We start from the raw sequence: 21507 nt of genomic DNA on the forward strand, positions 1-21507 counted from the left end.
CCCTTCGCACGTTGACACCAAATTATGTAACTACCACAGACAGAGAGAAATGCACACACACACACACACACATAGGAGGAGGTGGTGTGAAGATGCAAGCAGAAGATGGAGTGAGGCATCTGTAAGCCAAGGAGTACCTGCAGCCTTGAAGAGGAAAGGTTCAGGTTCGCCCCGAGAGCTGTCAGAGGGAGCACATCCCTGCCGACCCCTGGATTTGGGCCCAGTGATAACTGATTTCAGACTTCTGGGCATCAGAACCATGAGAGGACACAATTCTGTGGTTTCAAGCCACCCATGTGGAATCATTTGTTATATCAGCCACAAGCGACTCAGATTGTGATTCTGTCTTGAACTGTAAGCCTTCACCACTTTTCAGAGCCATCGCCCTTGGCTGGATGTGCCAACCTGACTTTAATTTTGTCTCTATATTTGTCAGTTATTTAAATCTAATCAAATAGGCACCTTAAGAGAAAAGAGAAGTCTATCTCTAAATCTCTGTAGGCGAATGGAGTAAGCCACAATTGAGACCCAGAATCTCATAAAAATCCATGTAAACAAGAGGGACCTATTTAGTGATTCTGGAATTGGAAAGCAGGAAAGAAAATTCCCAAAGTTCATTTTCACTCATTAACTCATTCAGTAACTTCATTGGCCACCTGCCATGGGCTGAGCCCCACGCTTGGGACTGAGGGATACAACCATGCAGGAGATCATGTCCCCCAGGGGGCTTTCTGGCCAGTGCAGCTTGCAGTCAGAGAGAGAGAGAGAGAGAATGAAGGCTCAAGATGAAATCAATATTTTTTAATTGAAGATGCCAGAAAATATGTAACTATATTAGATGAAATAATGTCTTTCTAAACAATTCACTATTATATGTGAATAAAACAAATGTTGTTCTGAATGTAGAGAAGAAGGAGGCACAGCACCTGAGAGTGAACGAGCCCCCAGGGCAGACATAGAAATGAGACTCTCAAAACACCCTATCTCCCAAGGGAAAACGAAGACAGAACAGAGGTGGTTGAGTCCCCATACCTCCTGGTCTGTAAAAGACCTCAAAATCATACAAAAGACACAGAGCATGTTGGAGGTATGAATTTCTAAACTGACTTCTCTTTATCCACTGAATCCTGTGAATGAAAAACTAGCTTACCCTCTTCATCGATCTGCATGAAGCAATTTTCTTATCCTTAAGATTATGCAATACAAAAAAATTTAAATTAAAAATCCACCATAATCTAAATTTCAAATTTTACAGCCAAGCTGTATGTGAACCTAATTATATTCATGATCTTAAACTGATGCACATGTGTCTTCATCCATGGAAGGGTCATAACAATCTATAATAATCATGGTAATCTATTGGGAAAAACCTGGATTATCCCAAGGGGGGTTGACAGCCTAATCAAATTATCCAGTTCAAAAAACAAGCGGTATCATTCAAGACCATAAAGGAAAATAAATACTTTCCTTTATTGCTCAATAGCCATGTCCATGGCTACAATATTTTTTGCGTGTGAAATTACCTTGTTCTTCATGTTGCATTTTCAGATCCAATCAGCAGACTTTATTTTCCATTGCAAAAATGGCAAAATGATAAGCACTCTTGCTAAAGAAATCTAATATCACACATACTGACAAATCTTTGTGGACTTTTCCACACTTCATTCAAAGATTCAGCTGCGTCTGCTGACTGGTGGGACAGGCCAGCAGGGACCTTATTTGCCTGAGGGCCTGAATAGCTTCCTGGGAAATTCTGCCACCCAAGGGTAGCTCTCAAAGGTCAGGCACACGCTTAGCCCACTCACAATGGCTCCCTGGTCCCAGAGGAAGGGTGATTCTGAGTGCAGTCTGATCTGTGAATTAGATTTTCCACCAGCCCAGCCCCCAGGGACTCATGTCAGAATCCTAGATAGCAGCCTAAAACATTTATCCATCATTTTTACTAAAATGTGCTGATCAACCGTAAAATCACCCAAAATGGGCATCCAGACATTCTGGGCTTGAGAAGTAGCTTGCACCACCTATGAAGTATTGTTGCCCAGAAAAGTAATAAGAAATAATAACCGAAGAGGTTGAGCAAGCCTCTCTCCAATTGCTGTTATGTTGGTTCAGCTCCTGGTGACCCCATGGATCTCAGAGTAAACTGCTCCACAGGGCTGAGCTTTTGGGAAGAGACTGCCAAGTCTTTCTTCCTATCTGCCTCTGGCTGGTCTCCAACTTCCAGCCTTCTGGTTTACAGCTGAGCATGTTAATCATTTACACACACACACAAACACACACACACACCACCACCACCCCCCAATCCCCCCAACCGACCCCCACCCCCCACCCCCGCCCCCGCAAGAGTGCCATTAAGCTCTTAGACCTCATTGGTATCAATCCACAGGGAACAGAGGAAGATTTTCACCTCACCATGATCCTCAAATCCCAGAAGGTGGGAAATTTCACAAGATGAGTGCCCAGGATCCTTTGGCAAATATCTTAGTGTCAAAAGGTGGAAATTACAGCAAGCAACAAGAGACTTGAGAGGCACAATCTAACACAGGTGTGAACCTAGATCCTGCGATAAAGAGCTCATCTACACAAAGACATGTTTTAGACCATTGGAGAAAATCCAACATTGACTGAAAAGAGATGCTATTAAGGAATCACTGTTTTGTTTTGCTGGAGCCTTTTAAAGGCAATGCTGAAGTACTTAAAGGTGAAATAATAAGAGGTCTGGGGTTTGCATTAAAATATTCTGGCAGGGCACCTCGAGAAGGGAAAATCATGAAGGGGGAGTGGGACTCGTAAAACAAGAAGGGTCAAATATTGATCACTGCATTTGGCTAATGTTTGTTGGCAACTCATTATACTATTCTGTCTCTGAGTATATTTCAAGTTTCTGCCATAGGCTATTGAAAAGGAACATAAAACACTGCTTTATCTTTCTCCCCCGCCTCCCACTACCCCACAACATAAACTCTGCACCCTGGATACGAATCTCTGTGCTGGCTGTAATGCTTGAAAATTTCTCCACAAGCACTTCTTTGAACTGTTCTGCGAAGCCCAGCTCAAGTCCCTGGCTCAGCGGTTTCCCTGATGGCTCCCCCAATATCGTGAGCCCTCCCTCCTTTGTTCCGGACTGTCACCGCGCCTCAAGACAGTGGAATTTGTTCGAGTTCTGCTTTGTGTACTTGGTTACCATGCTAGCGTTTCACATCCCTGATTGGGTTTGGAGCTCTTGTCCGGCAGAGCAGTGGTTTGATTGTTACTCTCTTGGCCCCACAGCTTGATCCCGGAACCGGACTCAAATAATTCTGACTCACGAGTAAGTCACTGGGACGTCTCTTGCAAAGCCGTGATCTAAAGGCGACACACAGACAAACGTCTGGAGATCCAGGTCACTCCTTCCACGAGACGGGTTTGCAAATGACACAAAGTCAACTCACTCTAGAACAAGCAAACGTGGAAATGTAGTCATTCAAATCACTGAGAAGTTGTGGAGTAGACCCAGAGACAGACTGGCTTTGACGGATCCCCTTAACCTCCCTGTTCTCCATGGAGAGGCGCGGCGGTCACAATTCATCAGCCCAGTTCAACAACTCGGCGGTAAAGAGAAAACCATTCTTTCTCCCGGCTTGCAAGACGTAAAATTCTTGAAAAATTCTGATTGGTCCAGACTGTCTCCAATGACCACTCTAGAGATGATGATTGGTCAGCTCTGGATCAGATGTATTCTCTGTGGCCAAAGAATGGACAAACCCATGAGAACTGCACCAACTCGGGTAGTGACTTTTCCCCGAGGGAAAGGAAGTTAGTTACCTACATATTGGGAGAAAGGCATGCCGAACAGAACCACAGCCAAGCCCCCAGATTTTTTTTTAAGAAAGGATCCATCACAGGCCTACCTCTATGCTCTCTCAACAAATGATCCTGGGCTGGCTATTTAGTCCTGACAACATAATTGCCCCTTTTTGTTGCATTCCGACTATGGGTATGAAGAATGTGCCAGCACTTGGTGCTGCTGCTGTAATCACATTTATAAGATAATATCACGTCTAGGATGTCTCACACCCTTTGAACAACCCAACAAAGTAAGTGTCGCCAGGCTTGTTTGCTCAGATGGTAGCAGCCAGTGGCTGTTGCGTGGACTTCAATGTACGGCAACTTCCTGTGTGCCGCAATAACACTGCTCCCATAGGGTTCCTGATGGTTGATCTCCAGGCCTTTCTTTGAGGCAGCGGGCTGGACTTGAACCCTTAACCTTTGTGTTAGCAGCTGAGTTCTGCCCAGGGACTCCACAGGGCTAACACTAAGCCTTCACTGGGCTTACTCAAAGGGGCCTGTGTTCTTGGCCATTGGATGTTGGTGCCACCACTTCTTTGCATATGAAATGAGGTCTGCTAATATCTACCTCACAGAGCCGTTTCATAGGTGCCAAGAAGGAAATGATAAGCATGAAAGAAAAGTAGGTATGTCGAGTTTTGTTGTTGTATTCATTCCTCCTGCCCTGCCTTCCTAACCTTTCCAGAAGCGTCTTCCACAGACCCAGCCCAACTTCTCCACAGGCACCAGCGATGTCTGCTTGCTCTCCACTTGCAGACACCAGCCCCACAGGGCTCCTGGACACACGTCACCTTCTCTTCCCTAGCTCAGACATGTAGACGTTGGCTCTGCTACTGGGCTGTCAGTTACCGAGCATAGGGACCATGTCTAATCCAATTTCATGTACAGCGTGTGTTTAGCCCATACACGATTGCTTTGAAATAAACATTTGTTTAACTAATTAATGTATTTGTTTAGCTCAGTCATGTACACATGAGTAATGGAAATTCAAGGCCCCGCTAAGTATTTGGCTTTCAAATAAAAGCACAGAATGCTAAGACTGCAATGAGGTTTCAGAGGTCATCCACATCCAGGGCCAAGAGTTGCCTGATAGACAATGATAGACAACAAAATAAGTCAAGAAACTGAGAATAAGTGTTCGGAAACTTCTGGAGTACTTTGGAAGATTCCGTTTATATCTGTCGAGTCTGAGGTGCCCTAGTGGCACAGTGGTTAAGCACTTGACTGCTTACCAAAAGGTCAGCAGTTCAAACCCACCAGCCGCTCCATGGGTGAATGGATTTAAAAGACTGCTTCTCGAAGGATTGCAGCCTTGGAAGCTCTCTAAAGCAGGGCTACTCTATCATATAGAGTCGCTTTGTTTCAACAGCAATGAGTTCAGTTGCTTTGGGTTGCGGAATCTAATGATAAAGATAGTATTAAGCCTGTACCTGTGTGTTAGCCTGGGTTGACTAGAGAAACAGATCCAGAGACACTAATAATATGTGTCAGGAAGAGTTTTATATCAAGGAGTAATTGTATATCAAGAAAACACCCCAGCCCAGTCCAACACAAGTCCATCAGTCCCGTATGAGTCCATAAGTTCCTCTTCAGACCCACCCAGTCACAAGCAAGGATGCAAAATGCAGGGAGATCACAGGCCAGTGGGTGCAGAGTCCTGTGGATCTGATGGCCCTGGCTCTGGCAACCAGGGCCTGCCAGCAGAAAGGTGAAACGGGGGTGGGGGTGGGAGGGCAATTCCCAGGACCATCCTTAGGAGAAGGTCATGCCCACAAGGAGTCACCATCGGTCTGCGACCTGATTGGCAGACTAAATTCCACCCGTACACTTTCTTCAAGATAACATGAAATTATGTAATAATCACCTCCTGTATGTCATTGTGAATTTCCTTTTCTAATAACTCAATTTTACTGTATCTTACAAAGTATCACTCCACACTGGAAAGTAAAAAAGGTCATTCTTTACCAGAGGGAGTCTGAGAAGCACTGATCTTCTCACCCCTCAACTTTCGCTAAACACAGATTTCCAGCTCTTTTGAACCCTTTGCCATGGGCCCTACACACATGGGTCTTACAACCCTGCTCTTTCGAACCCTTTGTCATGGGCCCTACACCCCCCCCCCAAAGGCAGGGTGTTCTACTTGCAGATTGTTTCATACTTGAGCAATTTCTACCCTAAACTTGCAGGCTCTCCATTTCTCTTCGAGAAGAAAGCAAGCTTCCCCAGCCTAGGATGGGGATGGGATTTGGGGCTTGGAGCCCTTCAAGGCAGGTGGACATTTTACTGGATTAAGTCAAGAGATTGATTTATTTCTCTTTGTTCATCCAAACAGCATTTAGGTAGGAAATGCTATAATCCCCATTTTACAGATGAGAAAACTCAGACATGGACAGTTAAGAAACTTGCCCCAAATACAGGGCTAAAAAGTGGTTAAGACAAGATTGGAAAATAAAACCAGGCTGACGGGAGCCCGGAGCCTGAAAATGAAACCCTTGTGCCACGGGAAGGGGCTGGGTGAGGGGCATACACAAGCAAAGCCCAGTGAAGTGTGCTGATTCTTCAGATGTAGGTGTTATGTTTTTGCATGTCAAATTCAATTCAACTATTTATTTAAAATAATAAAGTAACATAGCATTCTTTCAGTGTTTTTAAATTGAATAAAACTAAACTCCCTACGCTTACTGTAACGAAACCAGACAATTTAGAAAAGCAAAATCATTCCTCTGGTGCCTCAGTGGATTTTAAATACATATAAAAATTAATTCCAGAATAATGGTATTTTCCTAACTGTAAAAAGAAACCTGAATATGGAAACAGCAATATTTAACTAGATGAAATGGAGCAGGCATACATAAAATATTGAATGCAAAGCAAAAAAATGTTTGTACTTTAAAAATAGGAATATTTTATTTATTAAACTCTAGAAGGGAAAAATGCCATAGCAACAGATGTATTCCAATGATTTTTAAAATATAGGAGAATATAAAAACTGCAAAAGATTTGGAAATTAATTACATAAAATACCATAGATAATTCCAGTTTTAGCGCCCAGAGAATGCATTTTAAATGTGGAAATAATCGATTTACCAAATCTGGATATAAAATCCTTTTTTTTTAATTCTGAAATGGGAATTTCAAAACATTCCTACCGTGACCATAAACAAATGTGACTTCAGTAGACAGTATTGTGTTACTAACACAGCAATTATCTATATACTTGTGATGTGATTCTCAAACCCAAACTCAGCAGGCGTCAGAGGCTATCCTACCTGATCTTGGGTTAAATGTGGACAAATATACTGAGTTCTCTGGGGGAGGGGGGCGCAAATGGCCAACACACTTGACAACGACTAACTGAAACCCTGGAAGGCCAGATGGGCCTTCGGAGAAACACCTGGAGCTCAACTTCTGAAATTTCACTCCCTGGAAACCTCCCACCACGGAGCCCAGTTCTGTCCTGACACCCATGGGGGCCCGGGGGTCTGAGGGAACTCAACAGCGACTTGTGTGTTTATATTCTTAGGTATATGAAAGAATCACCTGAACCCACCCAAGGGGAGGGTATTGTTTATATCTCCACAGGGAAAGTGGGACCAGACTTCAACCCAGTGCCGCAAGGTGTGAATGCAACATCCTGGCGTGGAGTAGGGGACCAGTGGAGAGGTCTGGGAGGCTGGCCCCAGCACCAAAAATTAAGTGGATTCCTGTCCCTCCCCCGAACATAATTTGTTCCAAAGGACGACATTGAGTCTGCAGCTCCGAGTGACGGACATATCTGATCAGAGCACACGGGAGCAGATGAAGGGGGAGGAGGAGAGAGTGGAGCACAGCTTGACCCATCAGGCCATGAGGATGATGTTCCTGAGTAGAGTAGCCAGTCCACAGAGAGAACAACATGGCTGGCCCCACTATAAGAAATGATGCCCCTCAGTGACTAAGGGTGATACAGGGGACAGCATCGGAGACACAGTGTGGGAATTGTACCTGACCTGATCCCACCACACCGAGGCAAATCACTGGGGGAGTGCAGCGGAACAGCAAGGGAATGGAGTGGCAAGGTCCCCAGGGAATGCTGAAAGTGGACTTTGGGGCCAGGGCATAGTGCCCCAACAGACTAGACTGGAAAACACTAAGGGCCAACAAATGATGCTTGAACGAACTACAAGCTCTTCTTTCTTGATGTGTTTTGTTTTGTTCTTTGTCAGTGGTTTGTTGTTGTTGTTTTGTTGTCTGGTTGTATACTGTTGCTTTGTTTTCCTCTGTCTTGTTTTTGTGCATGTTATTATCTCCACAGGTCTGTCTAAATAAGACAGGCTGGATGAACTATCTGTAGGAAAAACAATGGGACTGACAGTTCCGGGGGACTTGGGATGGGGGAGGTGGGGAGGTAGTACGGAAGTGGTGTTAACAAACACAGGGACAAGGGAACAACATGGGACCCAAAATGGTAGTGAGGGGGAGTGGCAGGCCTGGTGGGGAATGATCAAGGGTAAGGTTGCGTAGAGAAGAGATACAGCTGTAACCCAGGTGGGGACGGAGCAGGATAGTGGGCAGGAGGAAAGTCAAGGGAAATAGAGGAAAGAGCTAGGAGGCAAAGGGCATTTATAGAGGTCTAGACAAAGACATGTACATGGAAATATATATATGAGGATGGGGAAATATATCTATGTGTCTATATTTATAGGTCAAGTATTAAGGTGGTGGAAGGACCTTGGGCCTCTACTCAAACACTCCCTCAATGCATGAATACTTTCTTTTATTAAATTGGCACTCTACGATGCTCACCCTCCTGACACAACTGCTGAAGCCAAAGTGGGTGAACAAGTAAATGTGGTGAAGAAAGCTGATAGTACCTGGCTATCAAAAGAGATAGTGCCTGGGGTCTTAAAGGCTTGAAGGCTTGAAGATGGTCAAGAGGCCATCTAGCTCAGAAGCAACAAAGCCCACATGGAAGAACACACCAGCCTATGTGATCGAGTGGTCCCAAAGGGATCAGTTATCAGGCATCAAAGAACCAAAAATCATATCATTGGCTGCACACCTCCATGATACGATCGCCGAAGACAAACGGGTGCATAAGCAAATGTGGCGAAGAAAGCTGATGGTGCCCGGCTATCAAAAGAGATAGTGTCTGGGGTCTTAAAGGCTTGAAGGTGAACAAGCGGCCACCTAGCTCAGAAGCAACAAAGCCCACATGGAAGAAGCGCACCAGCCTGAGCCTGTGCGATCACGAGGTGCCAAAAGGACCAGGTATAAGGCATCATGCAAAAAAAAAAAAATGAATGAAGGGGGAAGTGCAGAGTAGAGACCCAAAGCCCATTTGTCAGGCACTGGAGATCCTCTCACAGAGGGGTTTAGAGAGGAGATGGGTCAGTCAGGGTGCAAGGTAGTACCGATAAAGAACACAGCTTTCCCCCAGATCCTGGATGCTTCCTCCCCACAATTACCATGATCTGAATTCTACCTTGCAGGTCTGGATAGGGCAGAGGTTGTAACCCGGTGCATATGTGAGCTGGAGGCACAGGGAATCCAGGGTGGGTGATACCTTCAGGACCAGTGGTGTGAGGGGCGATACTGGGAGAATAGAGGGTGTGTGGGTTGGAAAGGGGGAACTGATTACAAGGATCCACATGTGACCTCCTCCCTGGGAGACGGACGGCAGAGAGGGGTGGGCAAGGGAGACTCCGGATAGGGCAAAATATGACAAAATGACAATCTATAAGTTATCAAGGGCTCATGGGGGGGGCAGGGAGGGAGGGGGGGGAAAGAGGACCTGATGCAAAGGGCTTAAGTGGAGAGCAAATGCTTTGAAAATGATTAGAGCAAAGAATGTACAGATGTGCTTTATACAATTGATGTATGTATATGTATGGATTGTGATAAGAGTTGTATGAGCCCCTAATAAAATGTTAAAAAAAAAATCACCTGGGTATCTACAAGATTCACTCCAGAGTCCTCTTGGAATGGAAAGTCTGATTCAGCATCTGTAAGCAGTGTGTGAGATTCTCCACAAGGGGGTTGAACCAGAAGGAACTAGTGAGAAGCCCTGCTACAAATACAGGGGGGAGTAAGCAAGTCCTGGGAGGTAAAGGCAAATAGTTGGAGAGGTAAGATGGTTGGAAATGAGGGGACCAATTGATACTAGCCCTAATAAGCTAGAATCCTAAAACAGAAGTATGTTTTATACTGCCTGCCAGGAGTTTGTAATAATGATCCGTGGATGTAGATTCTAGACACAAAGTTAACGGCTTCCATGTAAATTTTGTCCCTGATTGAAGCAAATGGTCTCTCGGAATATTCCACAAAGACTCTAGTAATATTAAACAGAAGATCATGTCCTTTTCCCATGAAGTCCAGGTGTTAGTCACCATCTAGGACAATGGTTCTCAACCTGTGGGTTGCGACCCCTTTGGGGTCGTCAGATTCACAACAGTAGCAAAATGATAGTGATGAAGTATCAATGAAAATAATTTTATGCTTGGGGGTCACCGCCACATGAGGGACTGTATGAAAGGGTCGCGGCCTTAGGAAGGTTGAGAACTGCTGCTAGAGTCTAGGATGCTCCTGAGATCGCTGCCGATGGGGACCAGTAGCACGGCATACCTTCAATCCGCACCAATAACACCTATGTGAGGCACCACCGTCTACCGCTGTGTGTGCTGTGAAACCAGGCCCACTTAGTGAGGTGGACATCCAGAGTTTTCCAGCCGCAGTGTCCTAGACGCACGGATAGTTACACCCACGCAGGTGTCCTCTCCCGCGAACAGACTGGTCCCGGGAGCCATCCAGGGTCGGCATCACACAGGACTGTCTATTCAGCCGAGAGCGTGGCCCTTCCCGGCCACCGAGGACCCCTGACGAAGCCCCCAGAAGGGTCCAGAGCAGATAAAAAGCGAAACACTATGAGAATGAGGAAAAACAGGATGCATGCCAGGTGTGCGAGGGAGGCGGCCAGGTCCTGCCTATCACTTTAAAATAAGTCAGCCCAGGAGGAGTCCAGACATTAGGCGGGGAGGGGGCAGAGTCCTCCACCCAGGCTTCCCATTTCCAGCAATTACCACAGTTCACTTTGCATGGGTGTCCGAGGATACCAATCAGATATGCCCACCTCTTGTGGCACCAAGCGTTCCCATCAATCTCTCGGTCTCTTAAGATTCAGGTAAGATCAGAAATCTCATCAGACGCCTAAAGTAGGCCAATGCACCCCTACCTCACGCCTTTTTTGTTTGTTTGTTTGTTTGCTTGCTTGCTTTTTCCTTCCAGATTCCCAGAAGCTCTCATCTTTGGGCGGTTTCAAGTTTCAACTTCCTGCCTCGACATTTTGTTGTCCCTTTATCTCCGCCCTGTAACAACCCAAGGTGGGTCACGGCCCTGAGACGGAGGCCCTCTCCAAAGCCACCACTGGAGCCATAAGCAAAAGTGTGACGAATAGGACAGAGGCTATAGAGAAGGATTGCACTATTTATAGCACACAAGTTAAGTTCACCTTGTGTTCACTCCTGCCCTCAAAAAGCATCCCACAGAGGACCTCTCTGCTTGAGGTGGGTGCTCCAGAAAGAATCATAACTTGAAACTTAACATCAGTCACCTGTGTTAGTTATATACTCTCCTGTCGACTTAAGGGCATTAGGAGTGAAGGGGTGGAGTTTTGCCTGTCAATCAGCTTGCAGCTTGATGACCTCATTTGGAAGGCATGACAGATAAATGGCTCTCTGGTGGCCGGACCCACTCTCGCTCTGCTTCACATTCCTGTGGACAAGCCACATGGAGCTATGCTGATGGAGGAGCCACATGGAGAGTCACCAGTGCTGAGATGCTTCTATCACCACTGGATCTACAAGATTTTTCACACACAGGCCTGTGATCCTCCTGCATCTGGCATTGTTGCATGTATTGCATGATTCTGAAGAAGAAATTTATAGACTAGTATCAGACACATGGGCTAATATCAGACTTATGGACTTGATCTGGGCTTGGCTGGGATGATTTCTTAATATACAATTACTTCTTGATATGAAACTCTCTCTTACACACATATGACTGTCTCTGGATTTGTTCCTCTAGTCTACCTGGACTCATACACCATCATAACTGGTTCCTCACCCCATGTGATAGCTAGTCTTCATTCATGCTCTACTTCAAGGTGCATAACAGTAACAGTATTGACGTGCTGAGGATGGTGCTAAACACGTTACATACCGACACGATCTCATTTAATCCTTACAGAAACCCTTTGAAGAAGGAAACGATAGGGCAAATTTTAAAATATTGCTATAAGACCATAGAACCTTTAGTAAACAAAAGCAACAAAATGTGAAGTTATTGTTGCTTGGCATATTCTTCTGGGTCTATACACTTCTGAAGGTGGTCTTTCCATCTCTCCAACCCTCCCCCAAAGAATTCTGCACTTTAAAATTTAGACCACATCAAACAAGTAGTTTCAGCATCATTGAGAGACTCCAGTTGTGCTCCTTTTACATGCTTTTTGAGTTTGAGAAACAAAAAGAAGTCTGAAGAGCGTTTGGAATAAGGTTTCCCAAAGAAATTTTCCTAGAATTGACTTTGCTAACCTCAAAGAATGATCTTTGCCAACATGAAAGAATATAAGCCTGGCAAAAATGTCCCAGCCCTTTCTCACCACTGTGGTTTCAGTATTCTTAAAAATTCTTCATCATAAACCCATCTGATCATCTTTTAACCTTGTGATCATTAGGTTTATTGTGTCAACTAGGCCAACAGGAACATGGAGCGAAGTTTGATCAGGGTGCAGCTAGATTGTAGGCAACCGAGATAAATGAAGACTGATTACCTGCATCCCATCTCTCTCTAGCTCACTGGTGAGTGGACCAGCATGCTGCTGCTTTAGCTAGTTCTCTGCCTCCACCCCTGTGCTACATTACCATGGATCCTGTTGCTGTCCTTCAGTTGGAGATCCCATCGGGGCTGGCTCAATAAGCTGCCAAGTACAGGCTGTTGCTGACCCACCCTGCTGTCTACTTCCCTCGAGCAGACTCTGCCTGCCTTACCTGAGGGAAGACTCAGATGTCTGCTTGAAAGTGAGTTGCACTGAGCCCTCTATACTGCTGTGTGGACTGATTAGTGCTATATTCCTTCTCGCTATAGAAACCTATTTTCATATATATATATATAATCATAAGCGTCCTGGTTTTGTTACTCTAGAGAACCCTGTCTAATACAATCCTTTAAGAAAATCTATCAAGATGACTCAGAAGGAATCCAAAACAAAGGAGTCGCTATAACTTCTGAATTGAACTCTGTATCTTGAGTTTAACTGGCCCAGCAGATCCTCGCAGAAACCACTGTTTTCATTGGACCTTTTTAAAAACCACACTCTGATAAGATGAGGACTAGTATCTGATTGAGAGATTATTTTTGGCCATCCACTGATCACAAAGACTTGTTTAAATATGTTTTATTTGAAGTTAACCTTCACATCTTAACTGAACTGGTAGTAATGTTTAAACATTTTTTCTTGTGCCTTTGCAAAAGAAACAGAGAGTTAGCAAAATTATAATTAATTTTGTGTCCAAGGTCACGCAATTAGTTAAAGAATTAGTTAAACTAGTATAAATGAATATTAAATCATAATCATACATAGAGTAATTTCTCAACAAATATGTGCCTGGTGATTAATTGAATGATCCTAATCTTACTGTGAGCAGCCCAGAACTTATCCATGATGCCACCAGGACTCCTCCCTAAGCCATTAAAGAGATGGGTGGGGGAAGGAGAGATATCATCTCAGCCCAGTTTCATAGCAAAAAAAAACAAACCTGCTGTGGAAAGCCTGGAAACCTTGCACCCTGCTGGTGGGATAATAAAATGGTGGGACCACTGTGAAAAGCAGTAGATCACGTCCTTTAAGTACTGGAAACAGAATTGACTCGTGACCCAGCAATTCCTCTGCTTGTTGGATACCTGAGCGAATGAGTCACCACCTTCGCTCACGATAAAAAGTGCTTTTCCTGACCTTTTTAAAAACCCTACAGATAAGCAATGAATGTACAAATGTGCCATGCACAATTGATGTATGTATGGATTATAAGAGTTGTATGAGCCCCTAATAATAAAATGATTTGAAAAAAAAGAAGGAAAATGTTTTAAAAATAATGATGGGAACATATGTACAAATATGCTTGACACAATTGATACAGTAACTATTATAAGAGCTGTAAGAGCCCCCAATAAAATGATCTTTTAATTAAAATAATAAAATTTTAAAATTAAAAAATAAATAAAATTTTGTAAAAATTAAAACCCTATAGATGACAACCATCGGATCCAAAACCCATCATGGAATGGGGCAGGACCAGACAGCATTTCATTCTATTCTGTATGGGGCCACCCTGAGTCAGGGTCTGATTCTATGGCAGTTAACAACAAACAGTTCCTTATAGAGCCAGAGATTTTCTTTTCATTTTGTTTATTTATTTTCGAGAAAGTACCGTGCAGTGCATACCTTATTTAGTCATGGTGCTTCTATATCCTTGAAACCTCTTGTACCAAACAAACAAACAAACCTATTGTACCTTTCCTGGTTTGAATGGTTCCTGTAACTGCAACATGACCACCAGATTTTTCACTCCCCATTGTGGCTCTTTGAAATAAAGTGCGATTAAAGAATTGTGGTTTCAACTTGAACAGAGCTCAGAGTCAAAGCTTGTAGACAATTTCCTTTCGATGTGATCATAGGCTTTGGGAATCCATTAAACAGATTGCAGTAAGAAATTCACCAAGAAAGGGAGATGGACTTTCACCTTCCAACCCAGAGCAAATGCTACCAGGTTTCATTTTGAGATTCAACACCACTAGAAAAGAAAAACTGCTGTCTGCTAAAGTCAGACGCGACCCTTCCTTATCATTCAGACCCTTTATTTGATATTGATAGGAAGTGGACTCCTGGAGTACTTTGTCATAGACCTCATTACATGTCACACCACTCTTCCTCCATATGTGCCCGCAAATAGCACCATCTGCAGGTATGTATAGAAATCATATGCTCATGGAAGCACCAGTCAAGAGATCAAAAGACCCGTTGCATTGGATAAATCTGCTGCACAAGACCTCTTCAGAGTACTGAAAAGCAAGGATGTTACTTTGAGGACTAAGGTGCGCCTGACCCAAGCCATGGTATCTTCAATCTCCTCCTGCACATGTGAAAGTCGGACACTGAATAAGAAAGATCGAAGAAGAATGGATGCATTTGAGTTGCGGAGCTGGCAAAGAATAGGGGATATTCTTTAGTACCAACAAGTCTGTCTTGGAAGACATACAGCCAGGATACTCCTTGGAGGCACAGATGGTGAGGCTGTGTCGTCAAAACCTTGGATATGCCAGAAGGTATAACGCTTGATAAAGTAGAAGGACAGCAAAAAGAAGGCCTTCCACAACATGGATTGGCACAGTGGCTGAGAACAATGGGCTGAAGCACAAGACTAATCGTGAAGCTGGCACGAGACCGGGCAGTGCTTTGTTCGATTATGCATGGGTCACTATGAATTGGAACTGACTTGATGGCGCCTAACAACACGTGCAAATACAATAACTTTCTCTTTCGATACCAATTAATATTGAGATCATTTGAAAGATATTTAAAATTCCAATTAAATGCACGAAAACCATTAAAGTGACAACAATATGAACAGCTTTGACCAGGTTCCTGCAGTCACATCACCACTATAACATGGCTGATAGGAATTTAAAGTTGCTATCAGTTGTCGGATTCATCTTAGTTTCAGAAATGTTGAAGTTGTTGGCAGGGGGTGGCGGGGTCGGGGTGGGGGAGATGCTCGTCTTGGAAACAAGAAATATGGGATATGGCCCGGAATCCAGGTTCTGGGGCTAAGTGCCATATTTCATTGCTTACTTGTGACTTAGGGTTAAGTTTCCAGAGACTACATCATTCAGGAATCCAAAAAGTGCTGTATCTCAAAAATTCAGACAGAAATATAGACCAAGTGCTCTGACAATTGTGGCCCTGGTAATGAAAGAAAAAACAGATGCTAAAGATGTACGTAATAGGAAGACGTTCCAATTTTGCATCTATATTTATAATGCTTTTATATGTGACTTAAAATATTAGATGTAGCTGTGCCATTAAATGAATAATGAAATATTATTCATAGACATTTGACCATATCCTCTATAATCTGTAGAATTTTTATTCAGGTTGACAGAATCAAAGTTTTTCACCGGGAAAATGGAAATAACATTATATCCAACTTTCCTTTGTAATTGAACATGTGTGGATTTTTGTCCTGGTTTAAGCTGAATAATTTCCCTAAAGTCTTTATTCCACTAGGTCTTGTTAAATGCTCCTTTTCCTTCAAATAAAAAGGAAGAAAAGAAACACTACAGTAAAGAGTATAAGAACGTACTAAACAACAAAGTTTACGAGACCGCAATTAAAACTACATCAATATATCACCGCATTCACAAATCGATTTAGTCAGGAATTCTTTTCAAATCTGACTCAGCCTGGAAGGTTCTTTTTCTACCAAAGTGAAGTTTTTATGTAGCTTCTTCTACCGGTCACAGTGCTGAAGACACTCATTTAAAGCTATTGATTAAGTGTCCTGGTCTATATACTGCTGATAGGACAATGAAGAGCAGCAACTTTTCTGTGACCTCCTGGCACGTGCAGTTTAGCACGTTGTGGTTGTCAGGTGCCATTAAGTCAGTTCAAACCCATAGCAACCCTATGCACAACACAAGGCACACTGCACGTTCCTGTGTCGTCCTGCAATTGTTCCTATGCCAGAGCCCCTTGTCGCAACCGGGGTGTCAATCTATCTCGTCAAAGGTCGACCTCTTTGTTGCGGCCCCTCCGCTTTAGCAAGCATGATACCCTTCTCCTGGGACTGGTTTCTCCTGACGACATGCCCAAAGTATGAGAGATGAAGTCTTACCACTCTTGCCTCTAAGGAGCACTTTGCCTGTACTTCTTCCAAGACAAATCGTTTGTCCTTTTAGCAGTCCATGGTACTTTCAATGGTCTCCTCCATTACCACAACTCAACTGCACCGAGATTGTTCTGTGGTCTTCCTCATTCAGGTCCAACTTTCACATACATGATGCGATAAAGACTGCCGTGGTTTGAGTCAGGGCATCTTCGTCCTCAAAGTAACATCCTTGCTCTTCAGCGCTTCTAAAGAGATCTTATGCAGTAGATTTACCTAATGCAATACATCTTTTGACTGCTGCTTCCATGAGCATTGATTGTGGACAACACACTTGACAACTTCAACCTTTTCTCCATTTATCATGTTATTACCGGTTGGTCCAGTTTTGAGGATTTTGGTCTTCCTTACATTGAGTCGTCATCTATACCAAAAGCTACAATCCTTGATCTTCATTAGCAAGTGCTTCAATTCCTCCTCAATTTCAGTTAGCAAGGTTGTGTCATCTGCATATCACCGGTTGTTAATAAGCCTTCCCTCCAGTTCCGATGCTGGATTATTTGTCATATAATCTAGCTTCTCTGATGATTTGCGCAGCACACAGATTGCACAAGTGTGGTGAGAGGATACAACCCTGACACACACTTTTCCTGAATTTAAGCCATGCAATATTTCCTTGATCGGTTCGAGATCCTAGGCATGAGTGACTAGAAATTGATTGGTACTTGCCTTTTTGAACTTTAACACACTATGATTTACTTCAACTGCTAAAATTGAAATTCTCATATAAAGTAGAACAAACGGCCCCTATTCACCTGGAACAACAGAGGAAGAGAGTCAGGAATACAAAGGAGAATGCGGAATGTGTACCAAATTGCCTCCATCACAACCACCTTTTTTTGCCACAAAACCAGCACTGGATGGTACTCACCCACCACTGCTGAACATTTTTATCAAAGATTCTACATGAGAAGCCTGGTCCAAAAGGGAGAAATGTGGGGCAGTTCTTAAACTAGTACTCTTAAAACTAACCAATCGTTTGGCTTAACTTGTAAAGACTGTCTACCTGGAGCAGTATGCTCCTTTAAGAACAATCTAGACAGGATCAAATTAACAACAGCTACTCAAAGACTAGAAAGAAACCTTTGGGGGCAATAACTCGATGACAAGGGGGGAAGAATGAGTCAGAAAAAGGGTGAGCACATGGAAGAAGCACACAAGCCTGTGTGATCATGAGGTGCCGACAGGATCAGGCATCAAAGAACCAGAACAGAAAATTCTATCATTGTGAATGAGGTGGAGTGTAGAGTGGAGACCCAGGGCCCATCTGTGGGCAGTGGACATCTGCTTACAGAGGGGTCTAGGGGAGGAGGCAAGCCAGGCAGGGTGCAGTTTTCCTCTAGTTCGTTGATGCCTCTCCACCCCCTCCTACTATCATGGCCCCAGTTCTGCCTTGCAGGTTTGGCAGGTTGGGAGCATGTGCACAGGTGCAGATGGGAGCTCGGGGCAGAGAAACCCCACAGAGTGGCCATAGTAGGAGGGTGGGAGGAACGTGGGTGGAGAGGAGGAGAACCAATCACAGTGTTCTGCCTATGGGCCCCTCCCAGGGGGATGGACAGCAGGGAGGTAGGTGAGAGGAGACGTCAGTGTAGGACATGAAAGAATAAGGGTGATCTATAGATCATAGGGGGTTTGTGAGGGTGTGCGGGGGGGGGGGGGAGAACAAGGAGTTGATACCAAGGACTCAAGTAGAAAGAAAATGTTTTGAAAATGATGATGGAAACAGATGTACAAATGTGCTGACACACAATGGATGGATGGATGGATGGATGGATGGATGGATGGATGGATGGATGGATGGATTGTGATAAGAGCTGTACAAGCCCCCAATAAAATGATTTATTAAAAAATTTTTAAAAGAGGGTGAGATGGTTTTACAACTCAGAGAACGCAGTCAATGTCACTGAATGGTACATGTAGAAATTGCTGAATTGGTGTGTTTTGACGTATCTATTCTCAACCACAGTTAATTTCAAATTTTAATTTAGTATAAATATTTTCACAATAATAGTAGCCAGCAACACAGTAAGGAAAATCTCAGTTCTATTTACTGGGTCAAATAGTGAAAATCTTTTGCCCAATTCTTCATCTCTGTTGACCAAAATAAGTTACGGAAATTATAAGGGAACAGGGCGTGGGGGGTCAGGAGGGGAATAGAAATGTTTAATGTATTTGAATAAATAAATATAATTTCCAAAGAATTAAATTGGTGTACAAATGGATACGCTTTATCTGCAGTTCCAGCATTGGCACTGTCTGGAAGTCAGACAGTTGCTCCCAAGGACAAGTGCTAGAGGTTGACATTAGATGGGCAAAGTCAGGTAGGCATAAGGAAGAACCATTGGACCCAAAGTGATTGCTGAATGCCAAAATGACTTTCCTTCTACGGCCTACTGAGAACTTTCTTGAAGCCAGGTCATGTGCTTAGCATGCACAAGCGCTACTTGGGTGTCTTATGTTTCCGTTGCTGGGAAGGTCAGGCATTTACAGGAAATAGAAAGGAGATCGGTTTCTGTTTGCTGACATGGGGTTTCGCAGAAGTGACTATAGTCACACGCATCCCACCGACCTCCATCTGTACTGTAATTAGATGCAGGCAAGTACAGACCTGAGACCGGCCTGAGAAGGAAAACGCCAATGGTCCAAGGCAGAACACTCTGGGGACCCAGATAGCCAGGCGGGTCTCACCAGGAGTCACTGCCTACCAGTTGTCATTGTGAATTAGACAAGAGAGTGGAGCGTTTTTTGGTTGGTGAGCCAGGAGTAACCTGGATCATTGGGGGCCAGGCTGGAGGGTGGGAGACTGGAGCCACCTAGAACTGAAAGAGCTTTCTGCAAGAGCCCAGAGGGGGTGAACAAGCGGCCATCTAGCTCAGAAGCAACAAAGCCCGCATGGAAGAAGCACACCAGCCTGTGTGATCACGAAGTGTCGAAGGGATCAGGTATAAGGCATCATCAAAAAAAAAAAATCTTACCATAGTGAATGAAGGGGGAAGTGCAGAGTAGAGACCCAAAGCCCATTTGTCGGCCACTGGAGACGCCCTCACAGAGGGGTTTAGGGGAGGAGATGAGTCAGTCAGGGTGAGATGTAGCACCGATGAAGAATACAGCTTTCCTCCAGTTCCTAAATGCTTCTTCCTCCTCCCCTCCCCCGCCCACTACCGTGATCCGAATTCTACCTTGCAAGTCTGGATAGAGCAGAGGATGTACACTGGTGCAGATAGGAGCTGGAGGCACAGGGAATCCAGGGTGGATGAAACCTTCAGGACCAGGGGTGTGAGGGGCGATACTGGGAGAGTGGAGGGTGAGTGGGTTGGAAAGAGGGAACCGATTACAAGGATCTACATGTGACCTCCTCCCTGGGGGACGGACAACAGAAAAGGGCGTGAAGGGAGACACCGGATAGGGCAAGATATGACAAAATAATATTTTATAAATTATCAAGGGCTCATGAGGGAGGGGGGAGAGGGGAGGGAGGGGAAAAAAGAGGACTTGATGCCAGGGGCTTAAGTGGAGAGCAAATGCTTTGAGAATGATGTGGGTAATGAATGTACAAATGTGCTTTACACAATTGATGGATGTATGGATTGTGATAAGAGTTCTAAGAGCCCCCAATAAAATGAATTTTTAAATATAAAAAAAAAAAGAGCCCAGAGGGGAGGCTATCCCTGCAGGAGAGAGACAGGCCCTGGGCACGCACACCTGAGCGCGCCTAGCAACCTTTAGTTACTAAGGACTCTTCGGAGACTGCAGCTCTCAACTGAGCCCCTTGGCCTCATGCGATGTTCAATTAGTGTACAAAGAGGCAATTCCCCCCCCCCTGCCCCCCCTCCCGAGATGACGAGGAGGCAGCCGTTCCCGTGCAAACTGGGACGGGATCGGAGTGGCCTGGGACATTCTGCAAAGGTCAGCAGACAGACCAGGGCGCCCGGCTGACAAAGGAGGAGAATGTGCGCCCAGCGGAGACCCTTCCCTTAGGCACACAGGCCTAAAGGTCCCGCCAAGCCCCCAGCAGCGAGGGACTATAAATGAATAGCGGGCCATCCCGTAAGGAGCTGTCCTTGTTCTCTGTAACATGGCGCACACATTCAGGGCCGGGGACATTGGGTGCGGGTCTCCTTCCACTGTGTGGGCTTGGGCATTCCTAATTCAGGCCTTTCTTGTCTCCAGAAAGGGGCTAATGAGCCCCCCTCCCCCCTCCACCCAGGTATTGTTAGAGCCATAGTGAGAGAAACCCTAAGTGCCCATCACAGTCCAGACTCGCGGCCCAGAGGGGGCGGAGCAGGTAAGCCACATCCCTGAGCCCACACGAGGTCCCTTCCGAAGCTGCAGTCCCTGCGCTCTTCCTGTGGACGAAAAAGGAGGATGGGTGAAATCCGAGGATCGCGATCCTGCCAACCGTGAGCGGAGGAGTGTGTCGTTTTCTAGATGAGAGAGAGGGAAGGAGGGAGGGAGAGAGAGAGAGAGAGAGAGAGAGAGAGAGAGAGAGAGAGAGAGAGAGAGAGAGAGAGAGAGAGAGAGAGAGAGAGAGAGAGAGAGAGAGAGAGAGAGAGAGAGAGAGAGAGAGAGAGAGAGAGAGAGAGAGAGAGAGAGAGAGAGAGAGAGAGAGAGAGAGAGAGAGAGAGAGAGAGAGAGAGAGAGAGAGACGGCGCACTGACTAGGATGTTGCTCTTCCGTTCAGGCTCCCTCTGCATCTGTC

The sequence above is a fragment of the Tenrec ecaudatus genome, chromosome 6, assembly GCF_050624435.1.
Source record: "Tenrec ecaudatus isolate mTenEca1 chromosome 6, mTenEca1.hap1, whole genome shotgun sequence".
In the NCBI taxonomy this organism is placed as follows: Eukaryota; Metazoa; Chordata; class Mammalia; order Afrosoricida; family Tenrecidae; genus Tenrec; species Tenrec ecaudatus.